This window comes from Corvus brachyrhynchos, unplaced genomic scaffold, assembly GCF_000691975.1.
Source record: "Corvus brachyrhynchos isolate BGI_N302 unplaced genomic scaffold, ASM69197v1 scaffold1, whole genome shotgun sequence".
In the NCBI taxonomy this organism is placed as follows: Eukaryota; Metazoa; Chordata; class Aves; order Passeriformes; family Corvidae; genus Corvus; species Corvus brachyrhynchos.
In genome coordinates this window covers 12,647,575-12,654,817 of record NW_008237222.1, presented here as the reverse complement: position 1 = coordinate 12,654,817, position 7,243 = coordinate 12,647,575, and the positions used below count along the sequence as shown (strand labels likewise).

Here is a 7,243-nt window from a genome sequence, read left to right as displayed (position 1 = left end):
CTTTCCCTGCGAGGTGAACCTTTGCACAGGAGAGGGCGCTTCTGTTTGCGGCAGAGATGCAGCATGGCCTCATGATTCAAAGCGACAAGAAGGTGAAGCACAAAAAGAGATATCTGTTATCCCAAACTGGACTAATACTAATAGCCTGGAAATAGATGTTAGTAGCTGCCATCATGAGCTGTTGGTAAGAAAGGGTAGGGCTCTGAACTCGTTATGTCTCATCTGTAATTCAGATCACTGATAACTTTTATGACTTAACTCTTACTCCATCCTGTGTGAAATGCAGAGGTAAGGAAGCTAAAAACAGCCTTTCAGACAGAGAGGAAGTCTGCTGAGGAGAGATGATAAGACGTGATAAAAATTTTACAAAACATCACATGAATATTGTCTACAAGAGCAACCTCTGGGTGTACCATGAAATGATCCATCCTGTTTGGTAGTCTCAGTCGATGACAGGGCCTGTACATTTCAGTCCATGATCATAGAGCATCCCCTCTATGTTCAAAGGTCTGTCTTGAAGTATTTTCTTGAGGGCAATGAAGAATCAAAGAGAAGAGAGATACTGTGGGGAAAGGGTGTTGCATGATATACAAAGTCCTGAAAAGCCTTGTAAACTTCAAGTCACAGACGTTCTGAACAAATATGCAAATATCCATGTTCAGAAAGCTACTTAGTAATGCAGCAGCCTGTATCACAGTTCCTCATCTGTAAAATGTGACATTTCTTCCCTTGAGCATTGTCTGGCTCCTCAGTTTAAAATACAAGCCCTTGCAGGAGATCCTAGAAAGCATGAGCAGGTGTGTCTATGCATACTCAGAGCTTATTGCAATGGAGCAGGGAACAGCATGCAGGCAAAGATGAAGTATTAAAGCACAAATTCTAATTAGTCAGCACTTTCAGGGTCAGATTCAAATTACCTTATTTGCTTCTATTTATGCTGGGGCATCAGAAAAAAAATATGCAGACTTTCATTTTAACTTTGTGTCTCTTCTGCTAACATGGGCATTAGACCCTTGGGGATTTTGCTGGGATTTTCCTCACTGTGATATTCTGGTGTTTGGAGGTGTCTTGTTGTTTTCAAAAGACAAGAGTGATACTGATCTGCAGAGTTGATTTCCAGACTGGAAACACTCAGGGCCAAGCACTCACAAGGCTCATGGTACCTGTCTGGGTACAGGACTGAAGACATCAGTGACACCATTGCACTGCTGTACACAGGAGGCCACCAGCAATAATCTCTCAAATCCCTAGTTCTTGGAGATCTATTCATGTGGACTCTGACTCTCAAGCTCTTCCCTTCCTGTCACTACTTTCATGGGTTGGGAAGCACTTTCTTAGCACCAGTTTTCTGGGATGAGCCTCTGACAGAGTGAGCCTGACACATGTAAAACAGCATTATTATTTACCTATTTGATTAATTGGGAGCAGGGGAGTGTTGCCTTTCTTAACTACAGTCAAGAAGACAAGGCTCACAATACCCACTACAGGTAGTTTTTATTCTTGTGTGTTTGGCATTTATAGGTGATGAGGCAATGTGTTTGATACAGGACATTTGATAAGGTATTACAAAAAAATCCTATAATTTTCCATTTAGCTGCATGTATGGTTTCTAACTGTCTCCAATTCTTTTGTTCAAATCCTTCCTAAAATAAGGCTCTCAGTGGAATGGTGCACTTCACTGCATTGCTGGCAGGTACAGCTGTGTCCCAAAAGGGACAAATGCCCAAGTCTCAAACTAAACTCAGGACTGGACAGAGAGATATGCAAAAGGGAAGAAAAATGTACATTAAACAACAAGGCAATTCAGGAGTATCACCGACTTCTTGCTGTCTTGACTTGTGGGAATGGCCCACCTACAAAAATCAGGAGATTCTAGACAAGCCAAGAACAAATCTGAAGTTTTATCAGAAACAAGAAGAGGACAAATGGGGATATTCCTCTGTACTCAGTGGTGTGAAGCAGATACAGGCAGATCGTAGTGTCAGAAAGGTTTGATGGGAAACTAAAGGTCAGAGGGCCACTTCAGCCACACAAAAGCAGAATTCAAAGGTGTGTGTGATTTTATAACTCAGCACAGGGCTTTCCCTAATGAGAGGCTGAGTGGACCTCCTTGCTTTGTTAAAGGATGAGTCATTCCCTCTTCTGACCAGAAATATTCCCCTCTCATGAGAGGGGAGAAGCTGGAAATTATATTAACTATTTCTCTTTTTGTCTTCCTAGTACTCAGTTCCAGATACTAGAGCAAGTTCTTAGTCAAATTCCAAGATAAGAAGTAACATTGTACAAGGGGAAATCCCAGAAAATAATCTTTTTTTATATACCTCTGGAGATACTGAAACCCATTCCAAGTAAATCAATGTGAAATTAAACCAAGGCCATGAAAATAGTCATCCTCCTCCTCCCTGAAGGCTGTGGGAAAATTAAATGTGAATCTGAACTTTTTTTGTTGGACCATAGCATCAGATCATAATAACTTCAACCCCCCAGAATTTGGAGAATTTGGGGAGTTTTTCATTTAGAAATGTATAATCTTGGCCATAATCTTCCATGATGTACCGCAATATTAATGTATAACCCTGACTTGTCCATCCTTTAGTATCATATCTAGTTGAATAGCATGAAGAAAATCTTTCATGAAAGTAACATATCATTGAAATATTCAACACATCAGTCAAATATTAGTTGTGAGTCTACTGCCTCTATTCTGAACCACGCAGAAGTTTCATCTCAGAAATAACACTGAGAGGTTAATTCCCCCTTTCTATATTTCCAGCTTTTGTTTAGGATTAATTTCTTTGTGTTTTCCAGTGTAATTCAAGTTCTGACCGCTTTTAAGTCGCAGGATGATGTTTTTCCAGGAGTTTAAAGTAGTCACAAGAGGGCACCAGACTCTACCCTATTTCTCCTGATGGGCATGGTGGACCTCACAGTGGAAGAAAAAAACATTAGTACCTCTTATATCCCTAAAGTTCACGTCCTGTAAACATAACTTTGTAAGACTTTGTGCTGCTGTTAGGTAGAACAGTCTGTACAGAGTGTGTGTGTGTGCTCATCCTCACCATACAAATAGCTGTTCAGCCAGACACAAGATCAGGCTATAACGTTTATCCAAATATGGCAGAAACACACAACCTTTTTCAAAGGATGGCTACCAATAGGCTGAAAAACAAGAAGCAAAAACAAGAAAAAAAAAAAAAAAACCACCACCAAAAAAAAACCAACCCAGAGAACTGAAAACAAACAGGGAAATCATGGGGAGAAAGAGACAATTCCCTTGCATTAAAATAAAAAATGGAGGATGATGGAACTTCCCAGGATCTGGATCCATGATTCCCTGGAGAGCATGTAAGTGGCAGGAGGCAGGCAGGCATTCATCTGAGCCCCATGCAGTATCTAAACACCCAGCAAATTCTAAACAACTCTTTGGGGAGCCCCACTTTCCTCTCTGCCTTGGCAAACCACTCTCCACAACATCCTGCACCACTGCTCACGGCAGCTCCAGCGACTTTATCCCAAGTCTGTTGGCATTCAGTGCTATTTGTAAGTAACACAAATTAAAGATTTATTATTCCATTAATACTAGACATGTTGAAATGATTGCTGGGAAACCACTGGCTACTGGCAGACCACCAGGAGACAGGAGTTAACATTCCTGTATTGCTGCAAAAGTCAAAGCTGTCATTTCCATCAAGGGGCAGGACTGGAGCAGAGAACAAGACCAGCTCACAGTCCGTTACCTGTGTTCATAGCCATGCTTCTAATTGGGTTAACCCTTTAAACAGAGAAGGCACACAGGTGTTAGCAATCATTCTCTTAGGAAAAAAAAATCACATTTTTAATATGCCTTTTCATGCCCTAGTTTACCTACTCTTTATCCTCACTTTTTGATACCCTTATTAAACTATAATTGTTTTGGTCCTACTATAATTTATATTTTTATAGACTATGTAATTCTGATAAGCTATCAGCAAATCAACATCAGCAATAATTTGTGGCTACAGTACATTTTCCTTTTAACCTATTGATTCATCAGACGCAAACAAAATTTGGAAACAATCCAAACACTCCAATAAGCCATCACAGCCTTCTTCTACTCTTTAAGGCTCACAGAGGGTCATTCTAACTTGCAGACAAAGCATTCATTTCTATAACCAGCGTATTTCTCTTACTGATGTTAAATTTTATCCTCCTTGTTATTGATGAAGAAAATCACATTTCTAGTTTGGAAAATGTAAAACAACTAATGCTGTCAACAGCTTGTTACTGAAGTCTCAACCACCAGAATTATTATCACACATGAACCTCAGTGTTCATATTTTTCTACTTTTTCCCCTTAGATTTCACGGTCCAAATGCTTACCAACTTTAAGGCAAGCTTAAAAAGAAATAACTGGACCACATATTCCTAAAAGTTTTTTTAGTTTTAGCTGTGCTTTTGAATTATAATTCTCCAGTCTGCCATGACTGCAGAAATTAGTTTCCCACTGGTATTGTAATTTTCAAGGATACGGCTTCTAGGAACAGCACGGTGCCTTCTGAAAGGCTGGTTTCAAGAGCAAAACACTGTAATATCAAAAGATGCAGAACAGCAAAGGTGCAAGCTCAAATCTGGAATAAAAGATTTGAAAGTCACTCTCTAATGTATGTTCAAGAGTATATGAAAAAGGAATTATTCATTAACTTCTTCAGCTTGCAACCACTTCAGGCTGTTTTGTTCTTACAGTATCTGCTGTTTCAAAGGAAGGTAGAGCTGATGGGGGAGAAAAGATCTTCATATGACCAGCACAAACACATTAATCAGAAACAGACTAGCTCCTGAGATGAAAATATTGTACTTAGCTGGCTGCAAAGAAAGGAATACCTTGTGTACTGACAGGCTGCACATGGTTTTTCAGCCTGTGGGTGCTATTTAATAGTAGATGCTTAGTTGCTATAGCAACTGTCATAGCCTATGGTATTTATGCTTAGATACAGAACACATATTTTAAGCAGCACCAGATAACATGGCACTCAAGTGTCCAAAATGTACATTTAAAAAATCCTGTGTAGCTGTGTTCTTCTAGTTATTAAAAATCCTTTCTAAGGCAGCACTTTTGCAACAACAAAACAATCTTGTCCCTCACAAACGTAAACCAGAACCATCACAATGAGCTACCTTAAAATAAAGGCGCAAACAACATTCAGCACTTTAAAATCCATCTTTGCTGACTGCTGCTGCATTATTTGGAGACGTTTGCTGTTTGGTCCAGTGCATGGTTCTTTGTCACTAGAGGATCCTTTTGTCATTAACTTGGTATTATGCAGGCTTTGTTCCTCCCTGCCGATGTCCACTACAACACTTCTCACTTGCCATGGAAAACATCTTCTCTGAATTGGCTGGCAACTGTAAATCTTGCTGAAAACACTTCTTTTTACTTTTATTTTGTCACACCCTGCTGATTGAAGAGCATAAACAAATACTGCGATGAGGGCACTTTCTTTCAGCACCTTTCCACTGTAAGAGGAAAGTGATGGTCACTGACTTCAACAGCTACCTGTCTGTGAGGGGTCTTTAACTCCAACAATACCACTTTAGCCAGGCAGACTAAGAGAGTTAGTGGACTAGTGCAAGCCTAACTGCTTCCCTGTGTCCTGTTTCCACTCTATTTCCTGCAATCAAAACTCTAATACCTCTTCTTCACAATTTATTATTGGTTCCATAAAGCTACTAGCTGGCTTGGGTAAAAACAGCAGTGCAGCTTTTAGCTCATGGAGTATCTTAGTCTGTACAAGTTCTAACAAAGAACTCATTTCTTGGCTCATGTCACTTCTAATCCCCATGGCCTCCTAGTAGATAGATCAGATACCCACAGCCATAAAACCTAAGGCCTGAGGCTGGTGGCCTGAGGCAGAGAGATTTCTGCCTAAGAACGGAATGCTTTGCTATTGTTGTGCTGACAGCCACATCCCTCTCCCATCACCTGCCTACTACCACTGTTCAGTTTTTCAAACCCCCAGCTGAGCCAACACTGCCATATTCAGACGTGTTAGCTGGTGCATGGATTAGCTGGGGTGATGAGTGCTCTGACTGTGCTATTCTCATTTTGTAAGCCACTAACATTTTATGCCAGCATCATTATCATCCAACATCAAGATACAGTTAGCCCACAAATGTTTGCTCACTTACTACAAACCCTTTGGTTTATTTTACAGGCACCAGTTGCCCACTGTTCTTTGTCTAACCCCTCCTACAAGTAGGAGCAACATCCAGGCTCAGAGCAGTGAAGGAGCAGCTTATCCTCACTGAAGGCTGAACAGAACTTCCAGCCACCTTTGATGATCCACACAATAACACACTTCAACAATACAAAAACACTTTCTCTGACATCCAGTGCACTGTGACTGCAGACTGCAGCAGTGAGGTTGTATCCTGTACCTGGCTTATGGGGCCCAGCTGAGCTGCTACTACAGGCATGTTTCTTAAGGAACAGCCACATTTAATTACTCCTTAGCTGTTTTTCCATCTGCCTCTGGATTTTTTAGGAGAGCTCTGCTGCAGGAATGTGCTTGTCTGCAGAAGCACTCAGGACTGATTCATAGTACTGTCTATCTCAGAGGTAATCAGAATTTGCCAGGTTGGGCTTAAAGGAAACTATGTATACTAGGAGTGGGCTTCCCGCCCTATTCTAGAGCCAAATTAAAAAGACAAACATATCTTAAACGCTTTAATCGAACAGTAATTATGAGAGAAACAATACAGACTCAGAACAAGTCCACGTTGTCTTTAACAGGCAGAGGCAAGCAAGCTCTGTCCCCGTTCTGAACCAGTGGGATCCCAGCCAACAGCTCTTCCAAACCACAGGCAGTTGTGCTGGTAATGCACAGAGCTTGAGCTAACACACCTTGTCTCTCAAACAGAGTCACTAGCCAGAGCACAGCACTGCACTGGCGACAGCTCACAGCTTCCAGTTCAGGGCTGAGTCATGTCTGGTTTTGTTAGGATTGGGGTTTTTTTGTCTTTTAAAAGGGTAGTTTCAGCCCTGCTCCTGGACACTGAGTTTCTGTTAATTTCTGCGGTTTTATAAATATTATCCAGCTCTAAACAGCCTTCCCGTCACAGCCAATGTGTGAAAGTCTGGCCAGCCCAGCAGGGGCTGAGCAGCTTTGAGAAAGGAGCAGCAGAGCTCCCGAGGCATCAAGCACAGCCCAGCACAGCCTTGCTCCAGAAGGGGAGGAAGGGGGCTGGGCGGGAGGGCGCAGTGGCG

The 7,243-nt window shown here is 41.5% G+C and overlaps 1 pseudogene; it reads left to right on the top strand.

The window, feature by feature from the left end:
* The first annotated feature begins 3,298 nt into the window (after positions 1 to 3,298).
* LOC103612252 overlaps positions 3,299 to 7,243 on the top strand; it is an 8,751-nt pseudogene continuing 4,806 nt past the window's right edge.